This window comes from Micromys minutus, assembly GCF_963924665.1.
Source record: "Micromys minutus genome assembly, chromosome: X".
Lineage (NCBI taxonomy): Eukaryota > Metazoa > Chordata > Mammalia > Rodentia > Muridae > Micromys > Micromys minutus.
Window position 1 is genome coordinate 87015346 of NC_137970.1, and position 17855 is coordinate 87033200.

The following is a 17855-nucleotide window of genomic DNA, read 5'->3' on the forward strand; positions in this document are numbered from 1 at the left end:
AGAGTTACAGTCTGCAGAGAAGAGCTCTCACAAAACAACCTTTCCAGCCACCAACTCCTCCAGCATCTTAGAAGGAGTCAGGGGGAGGGGGTATAAACTTACTTGGTCCAGACTCGGCTGCCCAGTGGTAGAATCTCAGACTTCTGGACAGTTGGGATGGCCAGCAGCATTCCCTCTGGGACATTCCCCTGACTCTGCATTCTCAGTTGGGAGCAAAGTAGAAAAGGAAGAGCAATCCTTTCCCACTGAGTGCTGGCTCTGCCCTGTGGATATGAGAAAATTATGATCTGCCCAAGTGTCTCAAAGAGGCAGTGAGTGATGGGCCTGGGAAAGCCACATGGAGTTTATAGGAGCTCACTTTACTGGTCTCTGAGAGGCTGTTTTTTGTCATTAAGTTACTGAAGGAACCGTATAACAAAAAAATATCCATCCAGGATTCAACTCAGATTCACCAGGAGCCAGAACTCGCCCTAGGCTCCTATCCCACTTGGTACACACAGTGAGGTGGCTTGAATCTGATGATGGTGGACCACCACCCCCCATCCACCCCCAGATGACTGTCCGGTTCTGGAGGCCTGGGAGTGTTCCTCACAGGTCTGGGTCCCTACTCTCCAGTTAGAGATGACTCTGTACATATAAAGGTGTCGAGGTTGAGTAAACTAACGTCTGTGCCACTGGACATTTCATGACAGGCCCTGAGAGGGATGAGGGGACCTATGTCCCTGACAGACGTGCCCTCTGTGATGCAGACACTGCCCTGGCAACCTCAGGCTGGAATCTGCTGCTAGGCGAGAAGGTGGTAACAGGTGAGGGCCTCGCAGGGATCATGGGTAGCCCAGAGCCCAGGAGTGTCTTGGACCTTGACCCCCAGATTCGTGTGGCTGGAGATAGGCCGGGAGAGACTCTGTCTGCAGTCGAGGGCTTCGCGCCAGAGGCGTTTATGATACCTTAGGATGTGGAAAAGTCCCTAGAAACTCGGGGAGCCTAAAACCAGGCCCACGATGTGAGGATTGAACAGGGCACCATCATGGTAGCATCAGAAGAGAAGTCAGAAGTGGCAATGCACAGGAGTGAGGAGGTGATGAAGGTGGAGCTGAAGCCTGCGGGTGAAGAACAGGACATGTAGGAGGCTAGTGGAAGAGTAAGGGTGTCGCAGGAGAAGGCAGGGCCTTGGCACCAAAGCATAGATCTTCACACGAACCCGCAGCAGGACATCCAGGTAGAACTGGACACTGTTTATGCTCAGGCAGACAGGGCCTTCCAACATCTGGAGCAGAAGTTAGGGCGATGCGGCAACACTCCCGAATGAAGAAAGTACATCATTCAGAATATCCCAGGCTACAGTATAACTACCTTCAGGAACCACCCTCAGTTATCTGCCATGACTAGTGGTCATGATGCAGAGATGTTAAGGTCCATAACCAATCTGGATGTGAAGGAACTGAGACATCCTAAGACAGGCTGAAAAAACAAGTTCTATTTTGAAAGAAACCCCTACTTCAGAAACAAGCTGATTGTGAAGGAATATGAAATGAGATCATCTGTTCGAGTGGTGTCTCATTCTACTCAAATCCTATGGCGGAGGGGGTATGAACTCCAGTTCTTTATTCCCAGAAACCAAGACCTTCACTGCAGCTTCTTCACCTGGTTCTCAGACCACAGCCTTCCAGAATCTGACAGAATCCCTGAGATTATCAAAGAAGACCTGTGGCTAAACCCATTGCAATACTACCTGTCTCGTGAAGGAATCTGTAGACCCGACGACGCCCAATAAGGGATCCAGTGGAGATTCCCAGGACCTTGGCTTCCAGTCATTTTAATTTTACCTTTGAAAAAGCAATGGAACTGGTCCCTTCTCACCTGAGCTTGAGCAGATGCAACTGGTACGCAGTGTTTTGATTTCTTTGCTCCTGACTTTTCTGCATCTTCTGTCTTAATAGTTTCTCCACCTCGACATTAAGACTGTGGACCTGCTTCTGCTTTCACATGGCCCCCATGCTGTTCTGAATTCGTATCTGCAGGTTCATGGACAGGTCTAGTACCCTATCTAAGATTAACAATGAAAATGTACATTAAACTGTGAATCCTGTTTTCAGTGTTACCCACTTACTGCCACCTACATGTCTTTATCTGTTTACCTGTTTAGCATGTGGCAGTGTGGGCACAGATATTTGGGACATTTGGTTGGGCCTAAGGTCATTGCAGGAGTGGGCCAACTTCTGTGTGATTTTGTGACATTTTCTAGGCTATATCACATTTTGTTTGCCAGTACTCCTCACCCTCACTCTCCCAACTTTCTCCTGTTGTTACAGAAAAGTAGCTCAGAAACATCTGTAACATTAGGAGTTATAGTTCATTGAGGATTTCTGGAGAGGATGCTCTGCAAGAGGCCACAGAACTCTGTCTTGTCTCTCTCTTACCCACTCTTCAACCTGATTAGCAAGCCCTAGAATGCTAATAGGGCGACTGAACTAGACACACACTTCCTAATGGTTTATGAAAGAAGTATTGAGGTTGTGATGGGTACGCTAAGTAGGGAAAGTATGCTGAAAAGGTGTTGAACCAAAGTAAGTCAGATAAGATTGGTCTGAGGATGAAGACAGGATGTGTGCTTTCACAGTTTTGTCAAAGGTGGTGGGAAGAGAATTTCTCAGGTAAATACATTCTCTGAGTTTTTAATATAGCTTAGACAATTCTATTTATAGAAGTAGTGACAGTTTTGGTTATTTTCCTCTCTGTGTATGATCTGATGTCAGTGATAGTGTGATATTGTGCTAATATTTTACCAATATTCAGTAAAATGTGACTTGTTTCTACTTATGGAGAAATTTATACACTTCTGTTTGCATCCATTTGAAACCATTTGGAAGAAAAATAGTCTTTACAATACTGAAACCTAAGTGAATATTGGTAACAGTTTTCAATATTAATCCAAAATCTCAGAAAGTTTGGATAATTTGCTCTTTAGTAAATGTGTCTATCAAATTAATGTCTTCATGGGAAAATAAGTATGTGACTTGACTGCCTTGAAAATCCCTTCTTAAATTTCACATAGCTCTAAATTTTCTTTGTCAGATTAGCACTGTATTATGAGTATATTTGTTGCCATTTTTATGCATGATGGTAAATAAAAGGACAGCAACCTGTTGGATAGCTTATTTCTCCACTTTGGCCATTAACCTTCCTCAATGGCTTTGTATAATTAACAAGATTGTTGAATTATCAGATTTTGTAAATGAATGCAATAAACATTATCCCAGAGGTATCAAGAGAACACAGTGATGTTTCTCCTGCTTAAAGAGTGATTGTTACTTTTAGAGTTTTGTTGCTTTAGAAGGTTGACAGTTACAACTGTTTACTGAGATTTGAGACCTTTCCACACAAGTTGTACAGTACGCCCATAACTTTACTCCTCAGTCTCACAATTTGTCTCCACAGATGATATGTTCGTGTGTTATTGAAATGTGAATTTCATAAGCAGACATGAATAAAGTACTTACCAGTTAATATACCATTTCAGACCCTTTCTTCTGTGAAAATATTAACTTTAGTATTATCTTCCATTTGACCCATACTTAAAAGCCTTTTATCATAACTTCTCTGCCTTGTATTATTTCTGTTTCCCAGTGTGAATTAACCTTTCTAGGGACTACTGTTGCTGGAAAATAAAATAATTACTTACTTTTGTGAATTACACACTTTTTTTACAGGCATTCTGCAAGGCCATGAGAAGGAAAATGCATACATTCCATTCTCTTTCAGACCTGATATGAAAATAATACCATGATACAGTAGGTAGAGAATGATACTATTTTACATTTTTACTTTTATTTCCCTCAGAATTTAGAACCCTTATGAAATAGAGCTAAGCGTATTCAGTTTTTTATTGCATCTACCATGCATTGCACATAGTTGTCAGCAATTTATAGATTGACGAAATGAACCACACAGATGGCAGACATAAGTGCCCAGAAAGACTTAATGTAATGGGAAAAAGTTTCTTGCTATATTTTTGTTAAAACATGACATCCTGGGTTTTGACATAAGTGTTAGGAAAAGGATGAAGAGTGTGTGTGTGTGGGGGGGGGGGTATGACCTGTGGATTTGTAGTGAGGCCTGGAGGTGTGGGGATTGCCTCTGGAGAGCCCATGTTGGGAATCCCTTCCAACTAACAGACCGGCCGCTCCAGGATATAGTACAGAATACAGTATATTCAGGTCATTGGGGAGTTAAGAGGGTAGAAGAGGCAGAGAGAAGTGAGGAGTCGAGGCTTGCCATGAGCTTTCAGAGAGAATGAGAGGGCATAAGGGAACAAGAGCAAGTGAAGGAGGAGGGGGAAAGCAGCCCCTTTTAGAGTGTCAGGTCATTGGGGCGGAGCATACCTGGCTGTTGCCAGGTAACTGAGGGGTGGGGCTTACAGAATCTCAACAATCTTGCCTTAAAAACCATGATGATAGTTTTCAATCCATTTGTAAAATTGATGTCAGAATGATTTGCAAAGCAGTTTGATAAATACCAAAATGCTCTTTTAATGATTAGACAAGGTTTAGACTTTTTAATGTATTATTTTTCATCTGTCATAATAACACCACTTCATGTTGAATACTCTTGTAAAATTTATTTGCTTTTGAACATTGTAAGGTACATCTTACACTGACAATAAGATGTTATAACTGAGGCATATGTTGTCTAATACACCGGAAGTCCAAATCATGGGTTAATGTTTGGGCATATTTATCTGCTCGACACATACTTGCTATAAGTAATATGTACTAAATTACAGAGTGTGACAAAGAAGATATTTCAGGTTTTCACATTACATTTTGAGAATACTGTCAGAACTGGGCTAAGTATATTTCATATATAAATTTATATTTATGTGGCCTATAAATATAAATCAGTTTTCCATTAATTTGGCCAGTCCTAATTATATAGGACATTATTTAATAAATCTCTAAGTCAATATATTTTTAAAAGTTAAACCATATTACTTTCTTCCCATGAACTGCATATGCCTTTGTGTAAGTCAAGGTTTATGTAGATAAAATGCAACATAAATAAAGAATAATGGGTTAAAAGAGATGAGATATGTTTATTAACTTGAATGCCTAAAAGAAAATGAGTTGTTTGTAAAATGTACTGTGCAACTTAGTCTACATCTGTTATATGCCGAGTATATTGAGTCTAAATTTACATTCTATGGTTTATAATTCACTAAATTCTAGCAAATTCTAAATATTAGTGTAGATTCAATATTTTTTTAGAATAAAATGGCTTTCTATCATCTAATGTAGAGGTATGCACTATATTCAGAAATTACTTACTCTAGATGCTATATAATAACTGAAAATTAACCTGAAATAGGTTATTCTACTCTAGGCATGTGTTGTATAATATGTAGTCATGTATTTGTGATATTGGCTTTGTATTTAACAGTTGTTTAGTACCATCAAATCTGGGCTTGGCATTGTATCGGGTCACTTTCCTGTGTGCTTAACCCTTGAAGGAGCATGCTTCGATTTTGGATAGTAATATGGTCTTAAATGATAGCAGGCTTAGTCATTTTTGAATGTGATTAGATGAGATGGATCTGTCTTTGCTATTGAGGAAGTCATACAATGAAGGGAGATTCTGTTTGGTGTTTTCTCCCTTAAAACTCAATATTGCTCAACCCCCAAAAAAATACACAAACAAATTTAGAGGTAAACAAACTGGCAAAGAGGAAGCATCAAAGACGTTGGCGACTTCTCACTTTTCTTTACTATTGAATCCTTGACTAAAGGAGTTGGGTGAGCATTTATTTGTTTTATTTGTATTTCTAGAGCAGAGGATCCAACCCACGACCTTGTGCTTGCTAGGCAAGCACTGTACCACTGAGCTAAGTCCCTGTGTGAGCATTTTAGGAAAGACTGTGTAACTTGGGAGCAGTGCTTTATTCACGGATAACAGCTCTTCTGCTCCATTGGACTGCCTTCATCCATTTCTCCTGACTTCAGAGATTCTGAAGACTTACAAGAAGTTTCCATCTACTCATGTTATAGGAAGCTACAGTTGTCAGTTTGACACAAACTTGGAATAAGCTGGAAAGGAGAAACCACACTTGAAAAATTAAGATCAGATTGGCTTGTGGACATGGCTGTGTGTCATTTTCTGAATTGATAATTGGCATGACCCACTGTGGGCAATGCCACACTAGACATGTGAGGCCTGGCCATGTAAGGAAGATAGCTGAGGAAGCTAGAGGGAACACACCAGTTCTGCTTTGGTTCCTGCCTTCAGGTTTCTGCCCTTAATGATGTACATATAAACAGACATAAGACTTCTTTACTGTCTTAGGGTTTAATTGCTGGGAAGATACTCCATGACTAATGTAATTCTTTTCAAAGAAAACTATTAGAAGTGAATTAAAATTGTAAAGGTCCATCCGGTATCACTAAGGCAGGAAGCTGGACACAAAATAGGCAGATCTAGTGCTGTAAGAGCCAAGAGCTCTACACCTTGATATAAACAACGTCAGGAGGGCACTGACTGCAGTCTTGGCTTTGCCTCAGGAATTCAGACATACATGATTACCAGATATTAAAAAAATCTTTTTTAGATTGAAAAAAATAGTAAAAGAAAGGGGGTGAACTGGGGTTGAGAAAGGAAGGGAAATATCTCTCTAGGAGAGCCAGGCCAGCAGAACTGGGAACCGCCCAGTGATCCAGCCATTTCCTGCTTCAACCTGCCCTCAAGGGTGCCGTCTAAAATTCACAGCCCCTTCTCTTCTTGAGAGTGCTGACTCTCAGTCTCTGAGCACACTCTAGGTTCTAGGTCAAGGCCAAATGTCAAAAAGGCCCTCCCAACATTATTCTGGGCAGATCAGGCATCAGGGGGTGAGATCATTCATGGCAATACTAAGGCCAGAGGGGAGGTTGGAACACCAAGTGGGGATAGGGAAAACCTTCCTCAGTCAGTAGGAACTAGGCCAAACTCTGGCTTCCCCCCTAGAAGCAGGAGGACCTGCAGGGGACCCAGGGCAATGGGTGGGCTGCTTGCTGTGTGTGCCTGTGAGGTCCCAGGTTTCCCTGGCCCGAGCCACAACTCCCACTGTAGAGGACAAGAAGGGTCCCGAAAACCTTCGTCTTCTTACCCGGGAAACACAGGTCAGTATCTCAGGTAGCCCTCAATATGACTTCTGTCAGAAGATGTCCCACGATGTCATCTGGTCATGCTTTGTCCTCTGATGCCACAGAGGGTCCAGGCTGCACAAATGCACAATCGCCATGGCAGGCAGCCTGCTACCCTGAGCTGAAGAGAAGGGCACATCCAAAGAAAAATGGAATATTCCACCCCAACATGCCCCCTTGACTAACAGGCCCTGGCCTGGGGGCTCCAATTCTAAGAACCTACTAAGCATCCCTAGGCAGTGTGCAGCCAGGCAACCATTAGGAGCTACTTCCAGCTCCCTAACAATCTCTCTCCTCTCACTAACCCTCCATCCCACCCCCACCACATCCCATACCATCAGTAACCACCAGGCCACACTCTGGGGACACTTTGCTCTCTGTCCCTCTCCCAAAATCCCGAAGTCACCATCACAGGTGGATCCTTCTTTCTGTGCCCCCCCCAATCTCTCTCCACACACACACACGAACACACACACACACACACACACACACAATTACACACACCTACCTATGCTCCTCCTCTTTCTGCCTCTAGCCTACCATTATATACAACAACAGCCAGATTTTCCAGGGCAGATGGCAATCTCTAGGTACCAGATGATGTAAACCACATTTTTTTGGAAACTGTCACTATCTAGGAGAAGCCTTCATTCAGGGGCACTGAGAGTCTGCAGAGGTCCACCAACTCCCCTACCCCATGTACTCCCTAGGTCTTAAGTCAAAGCTTGTGGAGGAAGAGTCCTCTAAGAGCCTCCAAGACACAAGGCTGCCAGTGCTTTTCAATTATCTTTCCTGACCAAGCTGCCTGGAGGCTTCTGCTCTGATTCAACCAAGAAAGCTCTATCCAGGCAGGCCTGCTCTGAGTTCTCAGAGGTGCAAAGCCCGGAACCCCAAAACATGACCTCTCCTGCCACCCTACATATTGTTTTGAAGCAAGTGTTTCATCCACCAAGATAAAGGCAGAGCAGGAATGATTCCCCTGCAAGACACCTGGGACCTTTGTACACCCTTACTCAGCCTAGCTACTCCCTGGGGATATAGCCTTAAGGGTTGCCTCTATATCCAAACCTGTCCTTGCCAGACAACACTGACCTCAAGCAAACAGGAACTGCTTCACTCTGAGTCCTTGCTGTTTCTGCTTCTAGGCCCTCGGGGCCTAGGTTACTAACCCTGGGACAGACAAAAATTAAAGAGACTCACAGACACACAAAGTGGGAGGAGGGAGAGATAAGGCAAGGGATAGACAGAGAGAATACAATGGTCTTCTGGTCCTCTAAGATCCTACACTGTGCATCTTGTTAATTCGATAAGCATCTCTGTTTCTCCAGCAAATCCCTGGACAGGGCAGTGACCAGACAGCCAGGTGTCTTTGACCCTTCACCCTGCCTGATCTCCCAGGATGTTAGGGAATGTGAGCTAGTAAGGAGAAGCCAGAAGGAAAATGCTGCCTGCTTGGGTGTCAGGAATCACAGCCAAGAGGCCATCAAGGCACCAGTCCTGGGTGGTACCCTGCCAGCGTAACCTGTTTGGAACCCCTTTGGGATTATGTAAGATTCAGCCTGTGTCTACTCTGATCCAGCAGACACATCTCGGCTTAGGCTCCCTGCTCACTTGGTACACACAGTGAGGTGACTTGAATCTGATGATGGTGTACCACCACCCCACATCCACCCACAGACCACTTTGGGTTCCGGAGATTTGGGTGTATTCCTCAAGGGTCTGGGTCCAAACTATTCAGCTAGAGATAACCCTGAACATAGAAAGGGGGTGAGGTGGGATTCAGGTTTCCAGGGACATTTACGTCTAGGAGAGCTAGCTGCCTTGCTCTATTACATTGAGACAGTCCAGAAGCTGGGTAGCCTGTCCCCAACACTGTCCTTCTGTGTTTAACACTGGGAGGTGGGGTTGGAAGGACTGTCTGGAATGGTGAATGCTCCGGAGCCTCAAAGAAAACATAGGGGACCGAGAACGGTCTGGTGTACAGGGGCAGGCTGGACAAGTTCCCCAAGAGCACCCAGAGGCAGGCCTGGGTACAGATCCCAGTGTAGAGAGATCTCAGTGGTGACCCTGTCCAACCTAAGATGTCTGCCAGCCAGTGTTTCCGCACTCAGGACCTGGGAGGCCGGGCTCCCGAGTCCAGGGAGCCAAAGCCTGTGTCGCCTGCCCTGTCCTCAGATCAGCTGGATCCTGCAGGCTCACCGGCCTCTCCCGGGACCAAAGGCCCTCAGGAGCCCCTAATCCTTCCTGTGCATCCAGGAAAAGAACTGCTCCAGGGCAGGCGAGCAGGCCTGCCGCCATGTTCCTAGATGCGCAGGGACCTGCGTGCGGAAGCCTCAGAAAGATTCTGTGTGATGTCATTACTACACCTCCAATGCCAACTGTTGGTCAGCATGGGAGCTCTCCCTCCGCCCTTCCTTTGGCAAAAAACGCCAATGGGTTGGAAAAAGCCAACAACATGGCTGACTAGCACTAGGTCTTCCTCTGCAGAGATGGGGCTCTATGCAGGTCACTGGGGATACTTTAGGAATGATTCTGTGCCTTCTTGTGTGTGTGTGCACCCACAAATGTGCGCCTCGGCCTGTGGGTGCACAGGGACATTCTAGAACAAGCTGGGTGCGGACTGTCTAACAGATTCAGGAGAATCCAGGGTGCTGAAGCGTCCTGGGACAGTGGGGGAGCACTGCAGACAGAGAGAAAGACTGGATAACAGGAGCCCCTTAAGCTCAGGACACCAGCCAGTCCCTGAAGTGGCCCCCCAGGGGCCTGAGCAGCTGCTTGCAGGGGAGCCTAGGAGAGCCATATGGAACCACCGGGCCAATCTGAAAAATAGGGGCGGAGCCTCAGAAAAAAACAAACCTCTAAACTTGAGAACCAAGTCCAGAACCCCCACCACACTCAGTTACCAGCCAGACCAGCACAACTGGGACCTGCCCAGTGATCCAGCCTTTGCCTGCTTGAACCTGCCCCCAAGGGTGCCCACTAAAGCTCACAGCCCTTTCTCTTCTTGAGGGTGCTGACTCTCAGTCTCTGATAACACTCTAGGTTCTAGGTCAAAGCTGACTGACAAGAAGGCCCTCCCACGATGATCCTGGACTGGTAAGGCATCAGGGTGGTGAGATCAGTCATGGCAGAACTCAAGCCAGAGGGGAAGTTGGAATACTGATTGTGGATAGGGAAACACTTCCTCAGTCAGTAGGATCTAGGCCCAACTCTGGCTTCCCCCCTGGCAGCAGGAGGATCTGCAGGGGACCCAGAGCAATGGGTGGGCTTCTTGCTGTGTGTGCCTGTGAGGTCCCAGGTTTCCCAGGCCTGAGATGCAACTCCCACTGGAGAGAACAACAAGGGCCCCGAAAACCTTAGTCTTCTTACCCAGGAAACACAGGTCGGTATCTCAGGTAGCCATCAATGTGACTTCTGTCAGAAGATGTCCCACAATGTCATCTGGTCATCCTTTGGCCTCTTATGCCACAGAGGTTCCAGGCTGCACAAATGCACAATTACCATGGTAGGCTGCCTGCTACCCTGAGCTGAAGGGAAGGGCACATCCAAAGAAGAATGGAAAGTTCCACTCCAACATACCCCCTTGACAACCAAGCTTTGCCTTGGAGCCCCAATTCTAAGAACCTACTAAGCATCTCCAGGCAGTGAGCAGACAGTCAACCATTAGGAGATAATTCCAGCTCCCTCACAATCTCTCTCCTCTCACTAACCCTCCATCCCACCCCACCTCATTTTATATCATCAGTAACCACCAGGCCACACTCTGGGGACACTTTGGTCTCTATCCCTCTCCCAAAATCCCAAAGTCACAATCACAGGTGGATCCTTTTTTCTGTGTCCTCCCCAATCTCTCCCCGAACACACACACACACACACATACACACACACAAACACACACACCTACCTATGCTCCTCCTTTTTCTGCCTCTAGCTCACCATTATATACAGCAACAGCCACAGTTTCCAGGGCAGATGGCCATCTCTGGGTACCAGATGATGTAAATCACATTACTTTGGAAACTGTAACAATCTAGGAGAAGACTTCATTCAGGGGCACTGAGAGTCTGCAGAGGTCCACCACCTCCCCAAACCCATGCACTGCCTAGGTCTTAAGTCAAAGCTTGGGGAGGAAGTGTCCTCTACGTGCCTCCAAGACACAAGGCTGCCAGTGCTTTTCTATTATCTTTCCTGACCAAGATGCCTGAAGTCTTCTGCTCGGATTCAACCAAGAGAGCTCTCTCTAGGAAGGCCTGTTCTGAGTTCTCAGAGGTGCAAAGCACGGAACCCTAAAACATGACCTCTCCTGCCACCCTACATATTGTTTTGAAGCAATTGTTTCATAGACCAAAATAAAGGCAAAGCAGTAATGATTCCCCTGCAAGACACCTGGGACCTTTGTACACCCTTACTCAGCCTAGCTACTCCCTGGTGATATAGCCTTAAGGGTTGCCTCTACATTCAAACCTGTCCTTCCCAGACAACACTGACCTCAAGGAAACAGGAAATGGTACACTCTGATTCCTTGCTGTTTCTGCTTCTAGGCCCTCGGGGCCTAGGTTACTAGGGGCCTGGGACGGACACAAATTAAAGAGACTCACAGACACACAAAGTGGGAGGAGGGAGAGATAAGGCAAGGGATAGACAGAGAGATACAATGGTCTTCTGGTCCTCTAAGATCCTACACTGTGCATTTTGTTAATTCGATAAGCATCTCTGTTTCTCCAGCAAATCCCTGGACAGGGCCTAGACCAGACAGCCAGGTGTCTTTTCACCCTTCACCCTGGCTGCTCTCCCAGGATGTTAGGGAAAGTGTGCTAGTCAGGAGAATCCAGGAGGAGTATGCTGCCATCTTGGGTGTCAGGAATCACAGCCAGGAGACCATCAAGGCACCAGTCCTGGGTGGTACCCTGCCAGCTTAACCTGTTTTGAACCCCTTTGGGATTATGTAAGACTCAGCCTGTGTCTACTCAGATCCAGCAGCCACATCTTAGCTTAGGCTCCCTGCTCACTTGGTACTCACCGTGAGGTGACTTGAATCTGATGATGGTGTACCACCACCTCCCATCCACCCACAGACCACTTTGTGATTCCGGTGATTTGGGAGTCTTCCTCACGGGTCTGGGTCTAAACTATTCGGCTAGAGGTAACCCTGAACATAGAAAGGAGGTGAGGTGGGACTCAGGTTTCCAGGGACATATCTGTCCAGGAGAACTAGCTGCCTTGCCCTGAGACATTGAGACAGTCCAGAAGCTGGGTAGCCTGTCCCCAACACTGTCCTGTTTTTAACACTGGGAGGTGGGGGTTGGGAGGGCTGTATAAAATGGTGAATGCTCTGGAGCCTCAAGGAAAACATAGGGGACTGAGAAAGGTCTGTTGTACAGGGACAGGCTGGACATGTTCCCCAAGAGCACCCAGAGGCAGGCCTGGGTCCAGATCTCTGTGTAGCGAATTCTCAGCGTTGACCCTGTCCAACCTAAGATGTCTGCAAGCCATCCTTCCCGCTCTGAGGACTTAGGAGGCCGGTCTCTCGAGTCCAGCAAGCCGAAGCCTGTGTCCCCTGCCCTGACCTCAGGTCAGCTGGATGCTGCTGGCTCACTGGCCTCTCCCGGTGCCAAGAAGCCCTCAGGAGCCCCGAATCCTTTCTGTGCAGCCAGGAAAAGAACTGCTCCAGGGCAGGCGAGCAGGCCTGCCGCCATGTTCAGAGATGTTCAGGGACCTGCGCACGGAAGCCTCAGAAAGATTCTGTGTGATGTCATTACTACATCACCAATGCCAACTGCTGGTCAGCATAGGAGCTCTCCCTCCGCCCTTCGTTTGGAAAAAAACACCAATGGGCTGCAAAAAGCCAACAACATGGCTGACTAGCACTAGGTCTTCTTCTGCAGAGACGGGGCTTTATGCAGGTCACTGGGGATCCGTTAGGAATAATTCTGTGCCTTCTTTTGTGTGTGTGCACCCACGAGTGCGCGCCTCTGCCTGTGGGTGCACTGGGACATTCTGGAACAAGCTGGGCGCGCACTGGCTAACAGATTCAGGAGAATCCAGGGTGCTGAAGCGTCCTGGGACAGTGGGGGAGCACTGCAGACAGAAAGAGAGACTGGATTACAGGTGCACCTTAATCTCAGGACACCAGCCAATCCTTGATGTGGCCCCCAGGGGCCTGAGCAGCTGCTTGCAGGGGAGCCTAAGACAGCCATATGGAACCCTAGGGACAATCTGGACCATAAGGGCACAGCCTCAGAAAGAAACAAACCTCTGAAATGAGAACCAAGACCTGAACCCCCACCACACTCAGTTACCAGCCAGGCCATCAGAACTGGGACCCGCCCAGTGATCCATCCTTTGCCTGCTTGAACCTGCCCCCAAGGGTACCCACTAAAGCTCACAGCCCCTTCTCCTCTTGAGGGTCCTGACTCTCAGTCTCTGAGCACACTCCAGGTTTTAGGTCAAAGCTGACTGCCAAGAAGGCCCTTCCAGTATGATCCTGGACTGGTAAGGAATCAGGGAGGTGAAATCAGTCATGGCAGAACTCAGGCCAGAGGGGAAGTTGGAACACCCTTTGTGGATATGGAAAAACTTCCTCAGTCAGTAGGAACTAAACCCAACTCTGGGTTTCTACATGGCAGCAGGATTATCTGCATGGAGCCCAGGGCAGTGGGTGGGCTGCTTGCTGTGTGTGCCTGTAAGGTCCCAGTTTTCCCTGTCCTGAGGCCCAACTCCCATTATTGAGTACGAGAAGGGTCCTGAAAACCTTCGTCTTCTTACCCTGGAAACCCATGTAGGTATGTTAGGTAGCACTCAATATGATTCAGGCTTAATTTGCCCCACAAAGTCATCTGGTCATCCTTTGATCTCAGATGCCATGAGGGTCCGGGCTCCACAAATGCACAATCTCCTCAGAAGGCCGCCTTCTACCCTGAGCTGAAGAGAAGGACATGTCGAAAGAAGGAATTAATATTCCACCCCTTCATCCCCCTTGACTACCTGGCACTTGCCTTGGGGCCCCAAATCTAAGAACCTACTAAGAATCCTCAGTCAGTGAGCAGCCAGGCGGCTATTAGAAGCTAATTCCAGCTCTCTCACTATCTCTCTCCTCTCATTAACCCTCCACACCTCCCTCACCTCACCCCACACTGTCAAAAACCACCACGCAGCATTCTATGGACACTTTGCTCTCTGTCCCTCTCCAAAATCCCCAAGTCACCTGCAGAGGTGAACCCTTCACTCTGTGTTCTCTGAACACACACATGTACACACACATACCTACCTACCTACATACCTACCTACCTACCTATCTTCCTATGTTCCTCTTCTTTCTGCCTCAAGCTCAGCAATATATACAGCAACAGCCACAGTTTCCAGGGCATATGGCAATCTCTGGGTACCAGATGATGTAAACCACGATCCTTTGGAAACTCACTATCTAGAGGAAATCATTCATTCAAAGGCACTGAGAGTCTGCAGAGGTCCACCAACTCCCCTACCCCATGCACTCCCTAGGTCTTAAGTCAAAGCTTGTGGATAAAGAGTCCTCTAAGAGCCTCCAAGACACAAGCCTGCCATTGCTTTTCAATTATCTTTCCTGACCAAGCTGCCTGGAGGCATCTGTTCTGATGCAACCAAGAGAGCTCTATCCAGGCAGGCCTGCTCTGAGGTCTCAGAGGTGCAAGGCCAGGAACCCCAAAACATAACCTGATCTGCCACCTTGCATATTGTTGTTAAGCAATTGTCCCATCCACCAAGACACAAGGCCTAGAGGGAAGGATTCCTCTGCAAGCCACTGGGGACCTTTGTACACCATTACTCAGCCTAGCTACTTCCTGGGGATATAGCCTTAAGGGTTGCCTGTACATCCAAACCTGTCCTTCCCAGACAACACTGACCTCAAGGAAACAGGAACTGCTACACTCTGAGTCCTTGCTGTATCTGCTTCTAGGCCCTCGGGGCCTAGGTTCCTAATGCTTGGACTGACACAAGTTAAAGAGACTCACAGACACCCAAAGTGGGAGGAGGGAGAGATAAGGCAAGGGATAGACAGAGAGATACAATGGTCTTCTGGTCCTCTAAGATCCTAGACTGTGCATCTGTTAATTCGATAAGCATCTCTGTTTCTCCAGCAAATCCCTGGACAGGCCAAGACCAGTCGCTCAGGTGTCTTTTGTCCCTTCACCCTGGCTGATCTCCCAGCATGAGCTTCACATCCAGCAGACAGAGGCCACATGGTGCTTCTGTATTCAAAGTGCTCACAGAGAAATATCCAGTCCCAATTGACAACTGTTAAGAGGTTAAGCATTTCTCATCACTGACCAGTTGGACTTTCCCATTTCAGGGTCTGCACATTAGACAGAACTAAAAAAAATTAAAAATGAAGAAAAAAATAAGAGGAAGCAGTGGATAATATGCTTTTTGGAGGAAACACCTTTTGAACATTATGTTCTACTTACTGAGCTACATACTCTAATTCAAGGACATCTGGTGAACTAGAGTGAATAATTACACTTAACATTTATTTGTACTTACTTAGTGAGTTAGTCCCACACCTCCAATTCAGCTCTCAAAGTTCAAACCTAATAGTAATGATTTTATATGCTATCAGAGAAAATGGAGGAAATGCAGGTCAACATTGGGTTATGTGTCAGAAGCTCCAAGGAGACTCAGAGCAGGCACGGGGAAATGGAAGTGGAAAGAGTTAAGTTTAAGACCATTCCTGAGCTAGAGAGAGACCTGTCTCACAAGCAAAACAATGTGCTGGAGAGATGTTCAGCCATTAAGATTGCTTTCAAGGGCTGGAGAGATGGCTCAGTGGTTAAGAGCACTGACTGCTCTACCAGAGGTCCTGAGTTCAATTCCCAGCAACCACATGGTGGCTCACAACCATCTGTCATGACATCTGATGCCCTCCTCTAGTGTCTCTGAAGACAGTGACAGTGTGCTCACATACATAAAGTAAATAAACCTTTAAAAAATAAAGAGTGATTTCATGTTTTATGCCCAGCATGCTCATCATGCAGATTCCGACCTTCTCTTACCTCCAGATCCAGGAGAAACAATGCTTTTTCTGTTGGCTGTAGGCATCCCCTTAAATGGTACCACCAACCCCATCCCCCATTACATATCGACATTAAGAAAAACAAATCATTAAAATAAATAAAAAATGATTAGAGAATAATTATTATGCAAATGCCTTTATTTGGACTACTATGTTGCTACTAAATTGCATCACTTTTTAGAGTTAGAATTTAACAGAATGATTTGAACTATAGTGAAGAGCTTGAGAGAGTAAGAGTACATCAAGTCCAATGTACATACTTTCGCAGTTTTGTGAATGCATCTCCTTGTTATAGGTGTAAAACTTAAATCTATTGTACACTTTAGCATTTTCTCTTATCAATTTCCATGTAATTCTGAGCTCTCCTCAAAAGCATCATATTCAACAGCATTTTAGACCGAAAATAAAGTTTTGTGGTAAAGATTTTCAAAAAACTATGTATTGGACAGACTTACTGAAGACGAAATATTTCACTTCAGTTGAGCCTGGGTGTGAGGGGGAACTGCAACCTTAGGATCAACTTTACTCCACCTATAATTCATGCTTTTGTGTGTATTACTCACATGAAGACCCCCTTATAAAAGTAGCAAATCAGCAGACGTGTTGGATGTAATCAAAATATACTTAAATGTACAAAAAATAATCATGTAGAAAGAAAACTGTAAAAAGATACTGATTTTAAGAATACAAGAATGGGAAAAGCTTCTAGTACATTCTGCACAGCCAGTTACTTGAGCAGATTTTCAGCACTACAAAGTAAGCAAAGAACACTCTTTTCCCTAAGCATCAGAGTACAAATCTTCAGAAAGAACTGCCAGAACTTGGAAAGCAAAGTGATGAACTGATAGTATTTCTATCTATACATCTAAGCAAGTCACAAGAGGTGGATATCTCAGGAAGGAAAAGATACATAGATAATACAAAGGTAGCCGGAATGTCCAGGGCAGGATACTGGGGGAAGAGAGCAAAAGGTGGGCTGTGAGCATGTTCAGGGGTGCTGAACAGATCCAGAGCTAGGGGAAACAGGAGTTGCTTGTTTACTACAATGCTTTCTCCAAAGGCTGTCATGAATAATTAGTCTCAATAATCAAAACTAAAAGTGCTTTGAATGACCAAGACTCCTGAACCCATGAGCACTTCACCTGGGACTAGCTGACTTGCTAATCATGCACCTGTGAGGAAGGTTGGTTTTAGTCACATGGGTTATTTTACACCCTCTTCATGCCTCTGCCCATGAAACAGGCAAACATGGTCATGACCATCTTGGGTTTGACTTCCACGAGGTCTTCAGGGAGAGCATATACTGTGGCATTAATTCTGCTAGCCATCAACACTGCATAGCTAGATTTAGAGGAAACAAAAATCCAGATGAGTTTTTTTCCCATCAAGAACATCTTTGAATTCTTTTATTTTATCTTATGTGCTCTAGTGTTGTGTCTTCATTTATGCCTGTGTGAGGGTATTGGATACTCTAGAATTGAAGCTATGGTTGCTGGGATTTGAACTCAGGACCTATGGAAGAACAGGCAATGCTCTTAACCACTGAGCCATCTCCCCAGCTCAAGAACACTTTTAAGAGATGTAATCCACTTCTATAATTTGATGGTTGGGAAGCAAAATTTCTGTATTGAATGTAG

General features: G+C 45.9%; 1 pseudogene across 1 annotated transcript; it reads left to right on the plus strand.

The window, feature by feature from the left end:
• The first annotated feature begins 685 nt into the window (after positions 1 to 685).
• LOC308415089 (testis-specific Y-encoded-like protein 1) lies at positions 686 to 1899 on the plus strand (annotated as a pseudogene). The gene has a single exon. The product of its transcript is annotated as a testis-specific Y-encoded-like protein 1 (transcript).
• Positions 1900 to 17855: the final 15956 nt, after the last annotated feature.